Raw genomic sequence first — 21269 nt, forward strand, 5'->3', positions numbered from 1 at the left:
CCTGTCCTGCTCTCTCATGACTGTCACAAATAGTTTGTGCAGGTTGGGGTCCAGCCACAGGAGTGTCATTGCCTTGGCTTTTCTTTTTCCTGCACATTCTCCACTTCAAAACAGCCAGCTCACTGCAGACACACAGCAAGAGGAGTTAGTGGCAGCACAGGGAAGATTGCCATCCTTTGCTCCCAGGCTGGGCACCCCGCTCTGCAGCAGAAGGTGGCTCTACTGGGGAAGTGTGTGTTGGGAACTGCCCTTCTTTCCCCTGCTGCTGCTGGGGGTGGAAGCAAGGGCATTGCCTGAGGGGAAACACCACCCATATCTGGATATATTTACCACTGCAGCTTATCTTCCCGATGCCTCTCTTCATGCCTGTGTCCCCTCCGACTTCGGTCAACCTGTCCCAGGATGCACGGCACTATCTCGAGCAGGGCCTGGCTTGTCCCTGGGGAAATTGGCCTAGAACAACAGGAAGAAACCCTCACTCACGCTCTGGCTGAAACCTTCCTGCCTCTCACCTTCCCCAGGCCCTGCACACAGAGTCTCACTGGTGCCCACAGCATGAGGTTTAGGCATTTGCTTTGGGCTGCAGAAAGGCACCTGGAGTTGGGGGCTCCTGACCCCAGGTCTCCCCATGGCTTGACAGCTCAGAGGAGAGCCATGGATCAGGGATTTGGATCCTTGACCCTGCAGATGGGTCAGTGCTACTCAGCTGCCCCAGGCCTTGGCACGACTTGCTCCATGCTTACCTTTTTGGGGGTATCTCCAGTGAGTTGTCACCCTCCTTCTCTGAGGATGATTCGCCATCCTCTTTCCAGTTCCCCATCATTCCCTCTATGAGATCTGGGCTGGTCACCTTCCTCCTCATGCTGGCAGAAGGGATTTGCGTGGTGCCCCAAGCAACAGTGGGTTTCTGCAAAGGAAGGGAGAATCTCAGACAAGCATGCTGCAAAGACACAGGGCTGTTTGCCAGCGTACAGATCCCAGGGGTGAATTCTGGCCAGGATGCTGTGGCAGTAGAGGGGGAACCAGAAGAAGGACCTCCGCCTGCCCCAGGAGTTGGGATTTTGTTTTTTGTTGGTGGTGGTTTTGTGTTTTTTAAAGGAATTTCTAATCAAAAGCCCTCACAGTTTTTCAGAACTCTTTTTCACTTTCCATTTCATCCAGCACCTAGCCATAATATCTCAACAGATACAGTTTCTACCACTGTGCAGGGGCAAAAAGTAGCATGCAGTTTAGATGGAAGTGTGGGCAGAGGCCATACCACTGATCAGCACTGAAGGCCTGTAGTGCTGCAAAGGCATGTTTACAACACTCATTCTCAAATCTTTTTGTCCAGTGAAGTTAAAGACTTCATCCCTTGTGCATTGAGACAAGCAGAACTTTTTTTAATGTCAGCATGCTTGGAAGGAAATCCTAGTGCTTCGGTTAAAAACTAAACTTCCAGAAAATGTGCCTTCCTATTACGAATAATGTTCCTGATCATTCCAGTACAGTGAAGACTAAATAAAAGAACTAGCTGCCTTATAGGTAGTCTAGGTATGGCTCAGGTCATTGGACTGTGAACAGATGTGTCCAAATGCAAGTGCAGATACCTGAAACAGAGCTTGTCTGAGTTCGGGGGAGGGATGATCAGTGTATGTGCTCACCATGGCAGATTGCTGGCTTTGCCCTTTGGCTTTTTCTAACTACATCTCCCTTACAGTAATAAGCAGGCAAGCATGACAGATAGGAGTCACCTGCCCTGCAATTTTGCAGCAATGATGCCATGCTGACTTGGAGACCTTCAAAGCTCAGCTCTTCTGGAGGAGAGAAATGCTATTTTACTGCGTGTTTCACAAGGTTTCTGGTACCTGGGCCTTCCACACATGTTCCCTTTCCCTTCTTGCTGTTGATGAAGGCGACCTTGTCCTTGCTGTCTTCAGGTACTTCTTACGTAAGGCTTCCCAGTGTTTACTTTGATCTTTCCTCACAGGGAGAGAGTAGAATTCCTGAAGGGTCACAGAAATGCAACAGTAGCAGTGGGAGTCTCATCTGTGCTTTGTGGGATTTTTTTAGTTCTCACCCTCTCTTCTGCCCCTTGTCTTTAGCCTTTCTATCAGCCATGTCTGCTCCTCACTTATAACAGGCACAACCAAAGCACAAACTGAACAATGATCTGAATAGAAATTATTTCCTACCCTAGAAAAGCCTGGCATTTTTATTTGCATTATGAACAGTGCCTTTTTATCTCCATGAAGAATGGTGCCAAGGAAGATGGTCTGATATGTTGCATAAGATGACGGGAGCAAAGAACACACTCCAAAAAGACAAACAACTGAACATACGTGGTTTAAAGGAAGCTCCAGAAGAAATCACTTAATGTTCAAATGAGTACAGATTAGCTATTTCAGACTCTGTAGCCATATAACTGTGCTTTTCTACAATGAATTATGAGACAAGAATTACAGCACTGTCTATCATGGAACTGTCCTGCTCTCTCATGACTGTCACAAATAGTTTGTGCAGGTTGGGGTCCAGCCACAGGAGTGTCATTGCCTTGGCTCTTCTTTTTCCTGCACATTCTCCACTTCAAAACAGCCAGCTCACTGCAGACACACAGCAAGAGGAGTTAGTGGCAGCACAGGGAAGATTGCCATCCTTTGCTCCCAGGCTGGGCACCCGGCTCTGCAGCAGAAGGTGGCTCTACTGGGGAAGTGTGTGTTGGGAACAGCCCTTCTTTCCCCTGCTGCTGCTGGGGGTGGAAGCAAGGGCGTTGCCTGAGGGGAAACACCACCCATATCTGGATATATTTACCACTGCAGCTTATCTTCCCGATGCCTCTCTTCATGCCTGTGTCCCCTCCGACTTCGGTCAACCTGTCCCAGGATGCACGGCACTATCTCGAGCAGGGCCTGGCTTGTCCCTGGGGAAATTGGCCTAGAACAACAGGAAGAAACCCTCACTCATGCTCTGGCTGAAACCTTCCTGCCTCTCACCTTCCCCAGGCCCTGCACACAGAGTCTCACTGGTGCCCACAGCATGAGGTTTAGGCATTTGCTTTGGGCTGCAGAAAGGCACCTGGAGTTGGGGGCTCCTGACCCCAGGTCTCCCCATGGCTTGACAGCTCAGAGGAGAGCCACGGATCAGGGATTTGGATCCTTGACCCTGCAGATGGGTCAGTGCTACTCAGCTGCCCCAGGCCTTGGCACGACTTGCTCCATACTTACCTTTTTGGCAGTATCTCCAGTGAGTTGTCACCCTCCTTCTCTGAGGATGATTCGCCATCCTCTTTCCAGTTCCCCATCATCCCCTCTATGAGATCTGGGCTGGTCACCTTCCTCCTCATGCTGGCAGAAGGGATTTGCGTGGTGCCCCAAGAAACAGTGGGTTTCTGCAAAGGAAGGGAGAATCTCAGACAAGCATGCTGCAAAGACACAGGGCTGTTTGCCAGCGTACAGATCCCCGGGGTGAATTCTGGCCAGGATGCTGTGGCAGTAGAGGGGGAACCAGAAGAAGGACCTCCGCCTGCCCCAGGAGTTGGGATTTTGTTTTTTGTTGGTGGTGGGTTTGTGTTTTTTAAAGGAATTTCTAATCAAAAGCCCTCACAGTTTTGCAGAACTCTTTTTCACTTTCCATTTCATCCAGCACCTAGCCATAATATCTCAACAGATACAGTTTCTACCACTGTGCAGGGGCAAAAAGTAGCATGCAGTTTAGATGGAAGTGTGGGCAGAGGCCATACCACTGATCAGCGCTGAAGGCCTGTAGTGCTGCAAAGGCATGTTTACAACACTCCTTCTCAAATCTTTTTGTCCAGTGAAGTTAAAGACTTCATCCCTTGTGCATTGAGACAAGCAGAACTTTTTTTAATGTCAGCATGCTTGGAAGGAAATCCTAGTGCTTCGGTTAAAAACTAAACTTCCAGAAAATGTGCCTTCCTATTACGAATAATGTTCCTGATCATTCCAGTACAGTGAAGACTAAATAAAAAGAACTAGCTGCCTTATAGGTAGTCTAGGTATGGCTCAGGTCATTGGACTGTGAACAGATGTGTCCAAATGCAAGTGCAGATACCTGAAACAGAGCTTGTCTGAGTTCGGGGGAGGGATGATCAGTGTATGTGCTCACCATGGCAGATTGCTGGCTTTGCCCTTTGGCTTTTTCTAACTACATCTCCCTTACAGTAATAAGCAGGCAAGCATGACAGACAGGAGTCACCTGCCCTGCAATTTTGCAGCAATGATGCCATGCTGACTTGGAGACCTTCAAAGCTCAGCTCTTCTGGAGGAGAGAAATGCTATTTTACTGCGTGTTTCACAAGGTTTCTGGTACCTGGGCCTTCCACAGATGTTCCCTTTCCCTTCTTGCTGTTGATGAAGGCGACCTTGTCCTTGCTGTCTTCAGGTACTTCTTACGTAAGGCTTCCCAGTGTTTACTTTGATCTTTCCTCACAGGGAGAGAGTAGAATTCCTGAAGGGTCACAGAAATGCAACAGTAGCAGTGGGAGTCTCATCTGTGCTTTGTGGGATTTTTTTAGTTCTCACCCTCTCTTCTGCCCCTTGTCTTTAGCCTGTCTATCAGCCATGTCTGCTCCTCACTTATAACAGGCACAACCAAAGCACAAACTGAACAATGATCTGAATAGAAATTATTTCCTACCCTAGAAAAGCCTGGCATTTTTATTTGCATTATGAACAGTGCCTTTTTATCTCCATGAAGAATGGTGCCAAGGAAGATGGTCTGATATGTTGCATAAGATGACGGGAGCAAAGAACACACTCCAAAAAGACAAACAACTGAACATACGTGGTTTAAAGGAAGCTCCAGAAGAAATCACTTAATGTTCAAATGAGTACAGATTAGCTATTTCAGACTCTGTAGCCATATAACTGTGCTTTTCTACAATGAATTATGAGACAAGAATTACATCACTGTCTATCATGGACCTGTCCTGCTCTCTCATGACTGTCACAAATAGTTTGTGCAGGTTGGGGTCCAGCCACAGCAGTGTCATTGCCTTGGCTCTTCTTTTTCCTGCACATTCTCCACTTCAAAACAGCCAGCTCACTGCAGACACACAGCAAGAGGAGTTAGTGGGAGCACAGGGAAGATTGCCATCCTTTGCTCCCAGGCTGGGCACCCCGCTCTGCAGCAGAAGGTGGCTCTACTGGGGAAGTGTGTGTTGGGAACAGCCCTTCTTTCCCCTGCTGCTGCTGGGGGTGGAAGCAAGGGCGTTGCCTGAGGGGAAACACCACCCATATCTGGATATATTTACCACTGCAGCTTATCTTCCCGATGCCTCTCTTCATGTCTGTGTCCCCTCCGACTTCGGTCAACCTGTCCCAGGATGCACGGCACTATCTCGAGCAGGGCCTGGCTTGTCCCTGGGGAAATTGGCCTAGAACAACAGGAAGAAACCCTCACTCACGCTCTGGCTGAAACCTTCCTGCCTCTCACCTTCCCCAGGCCCTGCACACAGAGTCTCACTGGTGCCCACAGCATGAGGTTTAGGCATTTGCTTTGGGCTGCAGAAAGGCACCTGGAGTTGGGGGCTCCTGACCCCAGGTCTCCCCATGGCTTGACAGCTCAGAGGAGAGCCATGGATCAGGGATTTGGATCCTTGACCCTGCAGATGGGTCAGTGCTACTCAGCTGCCCCAGGCCTTGGCACGACTTGCTCCATACTTACCTTTTTGGGGGTATCTCCAGCGAGTTGTCACCCTCCTTCTCTGAGGATGATTCGCCATCCTCTTTCCAGTTCCCCATCATTCCCTCTATGAGATCTGGGCTGGTCACCTTCCTCCTCATGCTGGCAGAAGGGATTTGCGTGGTGCCCCAAGCAACAGTGGGTTTCTGCAAAGGAAGGGAGAATCTCAGACAAGCATGCTGCAAAGACACAGGGCTGTTTGCCAGCGTACAGATCCCAGGGGTGAATTCTGGCCAGGATGCTGTGGCAGTAGAGGGGGAACCAGAAGAAGGACCTCCGCCTGCCCCAGGAGTTGGGATTTTGTTTTTTGTTGGTGGTGGTTTTGTGTTTTTTAAAGGAATTTCTAATCAAAAGCCCTCACAGTTTTTCAGAACTCTTTTTCACTTTCCATTTCATCCAGCACCTAGCCATAATATCTCAACAGATACAGTTTCTACCACTGTGCAGGGGCAAAAAGTAGCATGCAGTTTAGATGGAAGTGTGGGCAGAGGCCATACCACTGATCAGCACTGAAGGCCTGTAGTGCTGCAAAGGCATGTTTACAACACTCATTCTCAAATCTTTTTGTCCAGTGAAGTTAAAGACTTCATCCCTTGTGCATTGAGACAAGCAGAACTTTTTTTAATGTCAGCATGCTTGGAAGGAAATCCTAGTGCTTCGGTTAAAAACTAAACTTCCAGAAAATGTGCCTTCCTATTACGAATAATGTTCCTGATCATTCCAGTACAGTGAAGACTAAATAAAAGAACTAGCTGCCTTATAGGTAGTCTAGGTATGGCTCAGGTCATTGGACTGTGAACAGATGTGTCCAAATGCAAGTGCAGATACCTGAAACAGAGCTTGTCTGAGTTCGGGGGAGGGATGATCAGTGTATGTGCTCACCATGGCAGATTGCTGGCTTTGCCCTTTGGCTTTTTCTAACTACATCTCCCTTACAGTAATAAGCAGGCAAGCATGACAGATAGGAGTCACCTGCCCTGCAATTTTGCAGCAATGATGCCATGCTGACTTGGAGACCTTCAAAGCTCAGCTCTTCTGGAGGAGAGAAATGCTATTTTACTGCGTGTTTCACAAGGTTTCTGGTACCTGGGCCTTCCACAGATGTTCCCTTTCCCTTCTTGCTGTTGATGAAGGCGACCTTGTCCTTGCTGTCTTCAGGTACTTCTTACGTAAGGCTTCCCAGTGTTTACTTTGATCTTTCCTCACAGGGAGAGAGTAGAATTCCTGAAGGGTCACAGAAATGCAACAGTAGCAGTGGGAGTCTCATCTGTGCTTTGTGGGATTTTTTTAGTTCTCACCCTCTCTTCTGCCCCTTGTCTTTAGCCTTTCTATCAGCCATGTCTGCTCCTCACTTATAACAGGCACAACCAAAGCACAAACTGAACAATGATCTGAATAGAAATTATTTCCTACCCTAGAAAAGCCTGGCATTTTTATTTGCATTATGAACAGTGCCTTTTTATCTCCATGAAGAATGGTGCCAAGGAAGATGGTCTGATATGTTGCATAAGATGACGGGAGCAAAGAACACACTCCAAAAAGACAAACAACTGAACATACGTGGTTTAAAGGAAGCTCCAGAAGAAATCACTTAATGTTCAAATGAGTACAGATTAGCTATTTCAGACTCTGTAGCCATATAACTGTGCTTTTCTACAATGAATTATGAGACAAGAATTACAGCACTGTCTATCATGGAACTGTCCTGCTCTCTCATGACTGTCACAAATAGTTTGTGCAGGTTGGGGTCCAGCCACAGGAGTGTCATTGCCTTGGCTCTTCTTTTTCCTGCACATTCTCCACTTCAAAACAGCCAGCTCACTGCAGACACACAGCAAGAGGAGTTAGTGGCAGCACAGGGAAGATTGCCATCCTTTGCTCCCAGGCTGGGCACCCGGCTCTGCAGCAGAAGGTGGCTCTACTGGGGAAGTGTGTGTTGGGAACAGCCCTTCTTTCCCCTGCTGCTGCTGGGGGTGGAAGCAAGGGCGTTGCCTGAGGGGAAACACCACCCATATCTGGATATATTTACCACTGCAGCTTATCTTCCCGATGCCTCTCTTCATGCCTGTGTCCCCTCCGACTTCGGTCAACCTGTCCCAGGATGCACGGCACTATCTCGAGCAGGGCCTGGCTTGTCCCTGGGGAAATTGGCCTAGAACAACAGGAAGAAACCCTCACTCATGCTCTGGCTGAAACCTTCCTGCCTCTCACCTTCCCCAGGCCCTGCACACAGAGTCTCACTGGTGCCCACAGCATGAGGTTTAGGCATTTGCTTTGGGCTGCAGAAAGGCACCTGGAGTTGGGGGCTCCTGACCCCAGGTCTCCCCATGGCTTGACAGCTCAGAGGAGAGCCACGGATCAGGGATTTGGATCCTTGACCCTGCAGATGGGTCAGTGCTACTCAGCTGCCCCAGGCCTTGGCACGACTTGCTCCATACTTACCTTTTTGGCAGTATCTCCAGTGAGTTGTCACCCTCCTTCTCTGAGGATGATTCGCCATCCTCTTTCCAGTTCCCCATCATCCCCTCTATGAGATCTGGGCTGGTCACCTTCCTCCTCATGCTGGCAGAAGGGATTTGCGTGGTGCCCCAAGAAACAGTGGGTTTCTGCAAAGGAAGGGAGAATCTCAGACAAGCATGCTGCAAAGACACAGGGCTGTTTGCCAGCGTACAGATCCCCGGGGTGAATTCTGGCCAGGATGCTGTGGCAGTAGAGGGGGAACCAGAAGAAGGACCTCCGCCTGCCCCAGGAGTTGGGATTTTGTTTTTTGTTGGTGGTGGGTTTGTGTTTTTTAAAGGAATTTCTAATCAAAAGCCCTCACAGTTTTGCAGAACTCTTTTTCACTTTCCATTTCATCCAGCACCTAGCCATAATATCTCAACAGATACAGTTTCTACCACTGTGCAGGGGCAAAAAGTAGCATGCAGTTTAGATGGAAGTGTGGGCAGAGGCCATACCACTGATCAGCGCTGAAGGCCTGTAGTGCTGCAAAGGCATGTTTACAACACTCCTTCTCAAATCTTTTTGTCCAGTGAAGTTAAAGACTTCATCCCTTGTGCATTGAGACAAGCAGAACTTTTTTTAATGTCAGCATGCTTGGAAGGAAATCCTAGTGCTTCGGTTAAAAACTAAACTTCCAGAAAATGTGCCTTCCTATTACGAATAATGTTCCTGATCATTCCAGTACAGTGAAGACTAAATAAAAAGAACTAGCTGCCTTATAGGTAGTCTAGGTATGGCTCAGGTCATTGGACTGTGAACAGATGTGTCCAAATGCAAGTGCAGATACCTGAAACAGAGCTTGTCTGAGTTCGGGGGAGGGATGATCAGTGTATGTGCTCACCATGGCAGATTGCTGGCTTTGCCCTTTGGCTTTTTCTAACTACATCTCCCTTACAGTAATAAGCAGGCAAGCATGACAGACAGGAGTCACCTGCCCTGCAATTTTGCAGCAATGATGCCATGCTGACTTGGAGACCTTCAAAGCTCAGCTCTTCTGGAGGAGAGAAATGCTATTTTACTGCGTGTTTCACAAGGTTTCTGGTACCTGGGCCTTCCACAGATGTTCCCTTTCCCTTCTTGCTGTTGATGAAGGCGACCTTGTCCTTGCTGTCTTCAGGTACTTCTTACGTAAGGCTTCCCAGTGTTTACTTTGATCTTTCCTCACAGGGAGAGAGTAGAATTCCTGAAGGGTCACAGAAATGCAACAGTAGCAGTGGGAGTCTCATCTGTGCTTTGTGGGATTTTTTTAGTTCTCACCCTCTCTTCTGCCCCTTGTCTTTAGCCTGTCTATCAGCCATGTCTGCTCCTCACTTATAACAGGCACAACCAAAGCACAAACTGAACAATGATCTGAATAGAAATTATTTCCTACCCTAGAAAAGCCTGGCATTTTTATTTGCATTATGAACAGTGCCTTTTTATCTCCATGAAGAATGGTGCCAAGGAAGATGGTCTGATATGTTGCATAAGATGACGGGAGCAAAGAACACACTCCAAAAAGACAAACAACTGAACATACGTGGTTTAAAGGAAGCTCCAGAAGAAATCACTTAATGTTCAAATGAGTACAGATTAGCTATTTCAGACTCTGTAGCCATATAACTGTGCTTTTCTACAATGAATTATGAGACAAGAATTACATCACTGTCTATCATGGACCTGTCCTGCTCTCTCATGACTGTCACAAATAGTTTGTGCAGGTTGGGGTCCAGCCACAGCAGTGTCATTGCCTTGGCTCTTCTTTTTCCTGCACATTCTCCACTTCAAAACAGCCAGCTCACTGCAGACACACAGCAAGAGGAGTTAGTGGGAGCACAGGGAAGATTGCCATCCTTTGCTCCCAGGCTGGGCACCCCGCTCTGCAGCAGAAGGTGGCTCTACTGGGGAAGTGTGTGTTGGGAACAGCCCTTCTTTCCCCTGCTGCTGCTGGGGGTGGAAGCAAGGGCGTTGCCTGAGGGGAAACACCACCCATATCTGGATATATTTACCACTGCAGCTTATCTTCCCGATGCCTCTCTTCATGTCTGTGTCCCCTCCGACTTCGGTCAACCTGTCCCAGGATGCACGGCACTATCTCGAGCAGGGCCTGGCTTGTCCCTGGGGAAATTGGCCTAGAACAACAGGAAGAAACCCTCACTCACGCTCTGGCTGAAACCTTCCTGCCTCTCACCTTCCCCAGGCCCTGCACACAGAGTCTCACTGGTGCCCACAGCATGAGGTTTAGGCATTTGCTTTGGGCTGCAGAAAGGCACCTGGAGTTGGGGGCTCCTGACCCCAGGTCTCCCCATGGCTTGACAGCTCAGAGGAGAGCCATGGATCAGGGATTTGGATCCTTGACCCTGCAGATGGGTCAGTGCTACTCAGCTGCCCCAGGCCTTGGCACGACTTGCTCCATACTTACCTTTTTGGGGGTATCTCCAGCGAGTTGTCACCCTCCTTCTCTGAGGATGATTCGCCATCCTCTTTCCAGTTCCCCATCATTCCCTCTATGAGATCTGGGCTGGTCACCTTCCTCCTCATGCTGGCAGAAGGGATTTGCGTGGTGCCCCAAGAAACAGTGGGTTTCTGCAAAGGAAGGGAGAATCTCAGACAAGCATGCTGCAAAGACACAGGGCTGTTTGCCAGCGTACAGATCCCAGGGGTGAATTCTGGCCAGGATGCTGTGGCAGTAGAGGGGGAACCAGAAGAAGGACCTCCGCCTGCCCCAGGAGTTGGGATTTTGTTTTTTGTTGGTGGTGGGTTTGTGTTTTTTAAAGGAATTTCTAATCAAAAGCCCTCACAGTTTTGCAGAACTCTTTTTCACTTTCCATTTCATCCAGCACCTAGCCATAATATCTCAACAGATACAGTTTCTACCACTATGCAGGGGCAAAAAGTAGCATGCAGTTTAGATGGAAGTGTGGGCAGAGGCCATACCACTGATCAGCACTGAAGGCCTGTAGTGCTGCAAAGGCATGTTTACAACACTCCTTCTCAAATCTTTTTGTCCAGTGAAGTTAAAGACTTCATCCCTTGTGCATTGAGACAAGCAGAACTTTTTTTAATGTCAGCATGCTTGGAAGGAAATCCTAGTGCTTCGGTTAAAAACTAAACTTCCAGAAAATGTGCCTTCCTATTACGAATAATGTTCCTGATCATTCCAGTACAGTGAAGACTAAATAAAAAGAACTAGCTGCCTTATAGGTAGTCTAGGTATGGCTCAGGTCATTGGACTGTGAACAGATGTGTCCAAATGCAAGTGCAGATACCTGAAACAGAGCTTGTCTGAGTTCGGGGGAGGGATGATCAGTGTATGTGCTCACCATGGCAGATTGCTGGCTTTGCCCTTTGGCTTTTTCTAACTACATCTCCCTTACAGTAATAAGCAGGCAAGCATGACAGACAGGAGTCACCTGCCCTGCAATTTTGCAGCAATGATGCCATGCTGACTTGGAGACCTTCAAAGCTCAGCTCTTCTGGAGGAGAGAAATGCTATTTTACTGCGTGTTTCACAAGGTTTCTGGTACCTGGGCCTTCCACAGATGTTCCCTTTCCCTTCTTGCTGTTGATGAAGGCGACCTTGTCCTTGCTGTCTTCAGGTACTTCTTACGTAAGGCTTCCCAGTGTTTACTTTGATCTTTCCTCACAGGGAGAGAGTAGAATTCCTGAAGGGTCACAGAAATGCAACAGTAGCAGTGGGAGTCTCATCTGTGCTTTGTGGGATTTTTTTAGTTCTCACCCTCTCTTCTGCCCCTTGTCTTTAGCCTTTCTATCAGCCATGTCTGCTCCTCACTTATAACAGGCACAACCAAAGCACAAACTGAACAATGATCTGAATAGAAATTATTTCCTACCCTAGAAAAGCCTGGCATTTTTATTTGCATTATGAACAGTGCCTTTTTATCTCCATGAAGAATGGTGCCAAGGAAGATGGTCTGATATGTTGCATAAGATGACGGGAGCAAAGAACACACTCCAAAAAGACAAACAACTGAAGATACGTGGTTTAAAGGAAGCTCCAGAAGAAATCACTTAATGTTCAAATGACTCCAAAAAGACAAACAACTGAACATACGTGGTTTAAAGGAAGCTCCAGAAGAAATCACTTAATGTTCAAATGAGTACAGATTAGCTATTCAGACTCTGTAGCCATATAACTGTGCTTTTCTACAATGAATTATGAGACAAGAATTACATCACTGTCTATCATGTACCTGTCCTGCTCTCTCATGACTGTCACAAATAGTTTGTGCAGGTTGGGGTCCAGCCACAGCAGTGTCATTGCCTTGGCTCTTCTTTTTCCTGCACATTCTCCACTTCAAAACAGCCAGCTCACTGCAGACACACAGCAAGAGGAGTTAGTGGGAGCACAGGGAAGATTGCCATCCTTTGCTCCCAGGCTGGGCACCCCGCTCTGCAGCAGAAGGTGGCTCTACTGGGGAAGTGTGTGTTGGGAACAGCCCTTCTTTCCCCTGCTGCTGCTGGGGGTGGAAGCAAGGGCGTTGCCTGAGGGGAAACACCACCCATATCTGGATATATTTACCACTGCAGCTTATCTTCCCGATGCCTCTCTTCATGCCTGTGTCCCCTCCGACTTCGGTCAACCTGTCCCAGGATGCACGGCACTATCTCGAGCAGGGCCTGGCTTGTCCCTGGGGAAATTGGCCTAGAACAACAGGAAGAAACCCTCACTCACGCTCTGGCTGAAACCTTCCTGCCTCTCACCTTCCCCAGGCCCTGCACACAGAGTCTCACTGGTGCCCACAGCATGAGGTTTAGGCATTTGCTTTGGGCTGCAGAAAGGCACCTGGAGTTGGGGGCTCCTGACCCCAGGTCTCCCCATGGCTTGACAGCTCAGAGGAGAGCCATGGATCAGGGATTTGGATCCTTGACCCTGCAGATGGGTCAGTGCTACTCAGCTGCCCCAGGCCTTGGCACGACTTGCTCCATACTTACCTTTTTGGGGGTATCTCCAGTGAGTTGTCACCCTCCTTCTCTGAGGATGATTCGCCATCCTCTTTCCAGTTCCCCATCATCCCCTCTATGAGATCTGGGCTGGTCACCTTCCTCCTCATGCTGGCAGAAGGGATTTGCGTGGTGCCCCAAGAAACAGTGGGTTTCTGCAAAGGAAGGGAGAATCTCAGACAAGCATGCTGCAAAGACACAGGGCTGTTTGCCAGCGTACAGATCCCCGGGGTGAATTCTGGCCAGGATGCTGTGGCAGTAGAGGGGGAACCAGAAGAAGGACCTCCGCCTGCCCCAGGAGTTGGGATTTTGTTTTTTGTTGGTGGTGGTTTTGTGTTTTTTAAAGGAATTTCTAATCAAAAGCCCTCACAGTTTTGCAGAACTCTTTTTCACTTTCCATTTCATCCAGCACCTAGCCATAATATCTCAACAGATACAGTTTCTACCACCATGCAGGGGCAAAAAGTAGCATGCAGTTTAGATGGAAGTGTGGGCAGAGGCCATACCACTGATCAGCACTGAAGGCCTGTAGTGCTGCAAAGGCATGTTTACAACACTCCTTCTCAAATCTTTTTGTCCAGTGAAGTTAAAGACTTCATCCCTTGTGCATTGAGACAAGCAGAACTTTTTTTAATGTCAGCATGCTTGGAAGGAAATCCTAGTGCTTCGGTTAAAAACTAAACTTCCAGAAAATGTGCCTTCCTATTACGAATAATGTTCCTGATCATTCCAGTACAGTGAAGACTAAATAAAAAGAACTAGCTGCCTTATAGGTAGTCTAGGTATGGCTCAGGTCATTGGACTGTGAACAGATGTGTCCAAATGCAAGTGCAGATACCTGAAACAGAGCTTGTCTGAGTTCGGGGGAGGGATGATCAGTGTATGTGCTCACCATGGCAGATTGCTGGCTTTGCCCTTTGGCTTTTTCTAACTACATCTCCCTTACAGTAATAAGCAGGCAAGCATGACAGACAGGAGTCACCTGCCCTGCAATTTTGCAGCAATGATGCCATGCTGACTTGGAGACCTTCAAAGCTCAGCTCTTCTGGAGGAGAGAAATGCTATTTTACTGCGTGTTTCACAAGGTTTCTGGTACCTGGGCCTTCCACAGATGTTCCCTTTCCCTTCTTGCTGTTGATGAAGGCGACCTTGTCCTTGCTGTCTTCAGGTACTTCTTACGTAAGGCTTCCCAGTGTTTACTTTGATCTTTCCTCACAGGGAGAGAGTAGAATTCCTGAAGGGTCACAGAAATGCAACAGTAGCAGTGGGAGTCTCATCTGTGCTTTGTGGGATTTTTTTAGTTCTCACCCTCTCTTCTGCCCCTTGTCTTTAGCCTTTCTATCAGCCATGTCTGCTCCTCACTTATAACAGGCACAACCAAAGCACAAACTGAACAATGATCTGAATAGAAATTATTTCCTACCCTAGAAAAGCCTGGCATTTTTATTTGCATTATGAACAGTGCCTTTTTATCTCCATGAAGAATGGTGCCAAGGAAGATGGTCTGATATGTTGCATAAGATGACGGGAGCAAAGAACACACTCCAAAAAGACAAACAACTGAAGATACGTGGTTTAAAGGAAGCTCCAGAAGAAATCACTTAATGTTCAAATGACTCCAAAAAGACAAACAACTGAACATACGTGGTTTAAAGGAAGCTCCAGAAGAAATCACTTAATGTTCAAATGAGTACAGATTAGCTATTCAGACTCTGTAGCCATATAACTGTGCTTTTCTACAATGAATTATGAGACAAGAATTACATCACTGTCTATCATGTACCTGTCCTGCTCTCTCATGACTGTCACAAATAGTTTGTGCAGGTTGGGGTCCAGCCACAGCAGTGTCATTGCCTTGGCTCTTCTTTTTCCTGCACATTCTCCACTTCAAAACAGCCAGCTCACTGCAGACACACAGCAAGAGGAGTTAGTGGGAGCACAGGGAAGATTGCCATCCTTTGCTCCCAGGCTGGGCACCCCGCTCTGCAGCAGAAGGTGGCTCTACTGGGGAAGTGTGTGTTGGGAACAGCCCTTCTTTCCCCTGCTGCTGCTGGGGGTGGAAGCAAGGGCGTTGCCTGAGGGGAAACACCACCCATATCTGGATATATTTACCACTGCAGCTTATCTTCCCGATGCCTCTCTTCATGCCTGTGTCCCCTCCGACTTCGGTCAACCTGTCCCAGGATGCACGGCACTATCTCGAGCAGGGCCTGGCTTGTCCCTGGGGAAATTGGCCTAGAACAACAGGAAGAAACCCTCACTCACGCTCTGGCTGAAACCTTCCTGCCTCTCACCTTCCCCAGGCCCTGCACACAGAGTCTCACTGGTGCCCACAGCATGAGGTTTAGGCATTTGCTTTGGGCTGCAGAAAGGCACCTGGAGTTGGGGGCTCCTGACCCCAGGTCTCCCCATGGCTTGACAGCTCAGAGGAGAGCCATGGATCAGGGATTTGGATCCTTGACCCTGCAGATGGGTCAGTGCTACTCAGCTGCCCCAGGCCTTGGCACGACTTGCTCCATACTTACCTTTTTGGGGGTATCTCCAGTGAGTTGTCACCCTCCTTCTCTGAGGATGATTCGCCATCCTCTTTCCAGTTCCCCATCATCCCCTCTATGAGATCTGGGCTGGTCACCTTCCTCCTCATGCTGGCAGAAGGGATTTGCGTGGTGCCCCAAGAAACAGTGGGTTTCTGCAAAGGAAGGGAGAATCTCAGACAAGCATGCTGCAAAGACACAGGGCTGTTTGCCAGCGTACAGATCCCCGGGGTGAATTCTGGCCAGGATGCTGTGGCAGTAGAGGGGGAACCAGAAGAAGGACCTCCGCCTGCCCCAGGAGTTGGGATTTTGTTTTTTGTTGGTGGTGGTTTTGTGTTTTTTAAAGGAATTTCTAATCAAAAGCCCTCACAGTTTTGCAGAACTCTTTTTCACTTTCCATTTCATCCAGCACCTAGCCATAATATCTCAACAGATACAGTTTCTACCACCATGCAGGGGCAAAAAGTAGCATGCAGTTTAGATGGAAGTGTGGGCAGAGGCCATACCACTGATCAGCACTGAAGGCCTGTAGTGCTGCAAAGGCATGTTTACAACACTCATTCTCAAATCTTTTTGTCCAGTGAAGTTAAAGACTTCATCCCTTGTGCATTGAGACAAGCAGAACTTTTTTTAATGTCAGCATGCTTGGAAGGAAATCCTAGTGCTTCGGTTAAAAACTAAACTTCCAGAAAATGTGCCTTCCTATTACGAATAATGTTCCTGATCATTCCAGTACAGTGAAGACTAAATAAAAGAACTAGCTGCCTTATAGGTAGTCTAGGTATGGCTCAGGTCATTGGACTGTGAACAGATGTGTCCAAATGCAAGTGCAGATACCTGAAACAGAGCTTGTCTGAGTTCGGAGGAGGGATGATCAGTGTATGTGCTCACCATGGCAGATTGCTGGCTTTGCCCTTTGGCTTTTTCTAACTACATCTCCCTTACAGTAATAAGCAGGCAAGCATGACAGATAGGAGTCACCTGCCCTGCAATTTTGCAGCAATGATGCCATGCTGACTTGGAGACCTTCAAAGCTCAGCTCTTCTGGAGGAGAGAAATGCTATTTTACTGCGTGTTTCACAAGGTTTCTGGTACCTGGGCCTTCCACAGATGTTCCCTTTCCCTTCTTGCTGTTGATGAAGGCGACCTTGTCCTTGCTGTCTTCAGGTACTTCTTACGTAAGGCTTCCCAGTGTTTACTTTGATCTTTCCTCACAGGGAGAGAGTAGAATTCCTGAAGGGTCACAGAAATGCAACAGTAGCAGTGGGAGTCTCATCTGTGCTTTGTGGGATTTTTTTAGTTCTCACCCTCTCTTCTGCCCCTTGTCATTAGCCTGTCTATCAGCCATGTCTGCTCCTCACTTATAACAGGCACAACCAAAGCACAAACTGAACAATGATCTGAATAGAAATTATTTCCTACCCTAGAAAAGCCTGGCATTTTTATTTGCATTATGAACAGTGCCTTTTTATCTCCATGAAGAATGGTGCCAAGGAAGACGGTCTGATATGTTGCATAAGATGACGGGAGCAAAGAACACACTCCAAAAAGACAAACAACTGAACATACGTGGTTTAAAGGAAGCTCCAGAAGAAATCACTTAATGTTCAAATGAGTACAGATTAGCTATTTCAGACTCTGTAGCCATATAACGGTGCTTTTCTACAATGAATTATGAGACAAGAATTACATCACTGTCTATCATGTACCTGTCCTGCTCTCTCATGACTGTCACAAATAGTTTGTGCAGGTTGGGGTCCAGCCACAGGAGTGTCATTGCCTTGGCTTTTCTTTTTCCTGCACATTCTCCACTTCAAAACAGCCAGCTCACTGCAGACACACAGCAAGAGGAGTTAGTGGGAGCACAGGGAAGATTGCCATCCTTTGCTCCCAGGCTGGGCACCCCGCTCTGCAGCAGAAGGTGGCTCTACTGGGGAAGTGTGTGTTGGGAACAGCCCTTCTTTCCCCTGCTGCTGCTGGGGGTGGAAGCAAGGGCATTGCCTGAGGGGAAACACCACCCATATCTGGATATATTTACCACTGCAGCTTATCTTCCCGATCCCTCTCTTCATGCCTGTGTCCCCTCCGACTTCGGTCAACCTGTCCCAGGATGCACGGCACTATCTCGAGCAGGGCCTGGCTTGTCCCTGGGGAAATTGGCCTAGAACAACAGGAAGAAACCCTCACTCACGCTCTGGCTGAAACCTTCCTGCCTCTCACCTTCCCCAGGCCCTGCACACAGAGTCTCACTGGTGCCCACAGCAGGAGGTTTAGGCATTTGCTTTGGGCTGCAGAAAGGCACCTGGAGTTGGGGGCTCCTGACCCCAGGTCTCCCCATGGCTTGACAGCTCAGAGGAGAGCCACGGATCAGGGATTTGGATCCTTGACCCTGCAGATGGGTCAGTGCTACTCAGCTGCCCCAGGCCTTGGCACGACTTGCTCCATACTTACCTTTTTGGGGGTATCTCCAGCGAGTTGTCACCCTCCTTCTCTGAGGATGATTCGCCATCCTCTTTCCAGTTCCCCATCATCCCCTCTATGAGATCTGGGCTGGTCACCTTCCTCCTCATGCTGGCAGAAGGGATTTGCGTGGTGCCCCAAGAAACAGTGGGTTTCTGCAAAGGAAGGGAGAATCTCAGACAAGCATGCTGCAAAGACACAGGGCTGTTTGCCAGCGTACAGATCCCAGGGGTGAATTCTGGCCAGGATGCTGTGGCAGTAGAGGGGGAACCAGAAGAAGGACCTCCGCCTGCCCCAGGAGTTGGGATTTTGTTTTTTGTTGGTGGTGGGTTTGTGTTTTTTAAAGGAATTTCTAATCAAAAGCCCTCACAGTTTTGCAGAACTCTTTTTCACTTTCCATTTCATCCAGCACCTAGCCATAATATCTCAACAGATACAGTTTCTACCACCATGCAGGGGCAAAAAGTAGCATGCAGTTTAGATGGAAGTGTGGGCAGAGGCCATACCACTGATCAGCGCTGAAGGCCTGTAGTGCTGCAAAGGCATGTTTACAACACTCCTTCTCAAATCTTTTTGTCCAGTGAAGTTAAAGACTTCATCCCTTGTGCATTGAGACAAGCAGAACTTTTTTTAATGTCAGCATGCTTGGAAGGAAATCCTAGTGCTTCGGTTAAAAACTAAACTTCCAGAAAATGTGCCTTCCTATTACGAATAATGTTCCTGATCATTCCAATGCAGTGAAGACTAAATAAAAGAACTAGCTGCCTTATAGGTAGTCTAGGTATGGCTCAGGTCATTGGACTGTGAACAGATGTGTCCAAATGCAAGTGCAGATACCTGAAACAGAGCTTGTCTGAGTTCGGGGGAGGGATGATCAGTGTATGTGCTCACCATGGCAGATTGCTGGCTTTGCCCTTTGGCTTCTTCTAACTACATCTCCCTTACAGTAATAAGCAGGCAAGCATGACAGATAGGAGTCACCTGCCCTGCAATTTTGCAGCAATGATGCCATGCTGACTTGGAGACCTTCAAAGCTCAGCTCTTCTGGAGGAGAGAAATGCTATTTTACTGCGTGTTTCACAAGGTTTCTGGTACCTGGGCCTTCCACACATGTTCCCTTTCCCTTCTTGCTGTTGATGAAGGCGACCTTGTCCTTGCTGTCTTCAGGTACTTCTTACGTAAGGCTTCCCAGTGTTTACTTTGATCTTTCCTCACAGGGAGAGAGTAGAATTCCTGAAGGGTCACAGAAATGCAACAGTAGCAGTGGGAGTCTCATCTGTGCTTTGTGGGATTTTTTTAGTTCTCACCCTCTCTTCTGCCCCTTGTCTTTAGCCTTTCTATCAGCCATGTCTGCTCCTCACTTATAACAGGCACAACCAAAGCACAAACTGAACAATGATCTGAATAGAAATTATTTCCTACCCTAGAAAAGCCTGGCATTTTTATTTGCATTATGAACAGTGCCTTTTTATCTCCATTAAGAATGGTGCCAAGGAAGATGGTCTGATATGTTGCATAAGATGATGGGAGCAAAGAACACACTCCAAAAAGACAAACAACTGAACATACGTGGTTTAAAGGAAGCTCCAGAAGAAATCACTTAATGTTCAGATGAGTACAGATTAGCTATTTCAGACTCTGTAGCCATATAACTGTGCTTTTCTACAATGAATTATGAGACAAGAATTACATCACTGTCTACCTGTCCTGCTCTCTCAGGACTGTCACAAATAGTTTGTGCAGGTTGGGGTCCAGCCACAGGAGTGTCATTGCCTTGGGTTTTCTTTTTCCTGCACATTCTCCACTTCAAAACAGCCAGCTCACTGCAGACACACAGCAAGAGGAGTTAGTGGGAGCACAGGGAAGATTGCCATCCTTTGCTCCCAGGCTGGGCACCCCGCTCTGCAGCAGAAGGTGGCTCTACTGGGGAAGTGTGTGTTGGGAACAGCCCTTCTTTCCCCTGCTGCTGCTGGGGGTGGAAGCAAGGGCGTTGCCTGAGGGGAAACACCACCCATATCTGGATATATTTACCACTGCAGCTTATCTTCCCGATCCCTCTCTTCATGCCTGTGTCCCCTCCGACTTCGGTCAACCTGTCCCAGGATGCACGGCACTATCTCGAGCAGGGCCTGGCTTGTCCCTGGGGAAATTGGCCTAGAACAACAGGAAGAAACCCTCACTCACGCTCTGGCTGAAACCTTCCTGCCTCTCACCTTCCCCAGGCCCTGCACACAGAGTCTCACTGGTGCCCACAGCAGGAGGTTTAGGCATTTGCTTTGGGCTGCAGAAAGGCACCTGGAGTTGGGGGCTCCTGACCCCAGGTCTCCCCATGGCTTGACAGCTCAGAGGAGAGCCACGGATCAGGGATTTGGATCCTTGACCCTGCAGATGGGTCAGTGCTACTCAGCTGCCCCAGGCCTTGGCACGACTTGCTCCATGCTTACCTTTTTGGGGGTATCTCCAGCGAGTTGTCACCCTCCTTCTCTGAGGATGATTCGCCATCCTCTTTCCAGTTCCCCATCATCCCCTCTATGAGATCTGGGCTGGTCACCTTCCTCCTCATGCTGGCAGAAGGGATTTGCGTGGTGCCCCAAGAAACAGTGGGTTTCTGCAAAGGAAGGGAGAATCTCAGACAAGCATGCTGCAAAGACACAGGGCTGTTTGCCAGCGTACAGATCCCAGGGGTGAATTCTGGCCAGGATGCTGTGGCAGTAGAGGGGGAACCAGAAGAAGGACCTCCGCCTGCCCCAGGAGTTGGGATTTTGTTTTTTGTTGGTGGTGGTTTTGTGTTTTTTAAAGGAATTTCTAATCAAAAGCCCTCACAGTTTTGCAGAACTCTTTTTCACTTTCCATTTCATCCAGCACCTAGCCATAATATCTCAACAGATACAGTTTCTACCACCATGCAGGGGCAAAAAGTAGCATGCAGTTTAGATGGAAGTGTGGGCAGAGGCCATACCACTGATCAGCGCTGAAGGCCTGTAGTGCTGCAAAGGCATGTTTACAACACTCCTTCTCAAATCTTTTTGTCCAGTGAAGTTAAAGACTTCATCCCTTGTGCATTGAGACAAGCAGAACTTTTTTTAATGTCAGCATGCTTGGAAGGAAATCCTAGTGCTTCGGTTAAAAACTAAATTTCCAGAAAAT

Source organism: Dromaius novaehollandiae, unplaced genomic scaffold (genome assembly GCF_036370855.1).
Source record: "Dromaius novaehollandiae isolate bDroNov1 unplaced genomic scaffold, bDroNov1.hap1 HAP1_SCAFFOLD_48, whole genome shotgun sequence".
Lineage (NCBI taxonomy): Eukaryota > Metazoa > Chordata > Aves > Casuariiformes > Dromaiidae > Dromaius > Dromaius novaehollandiae.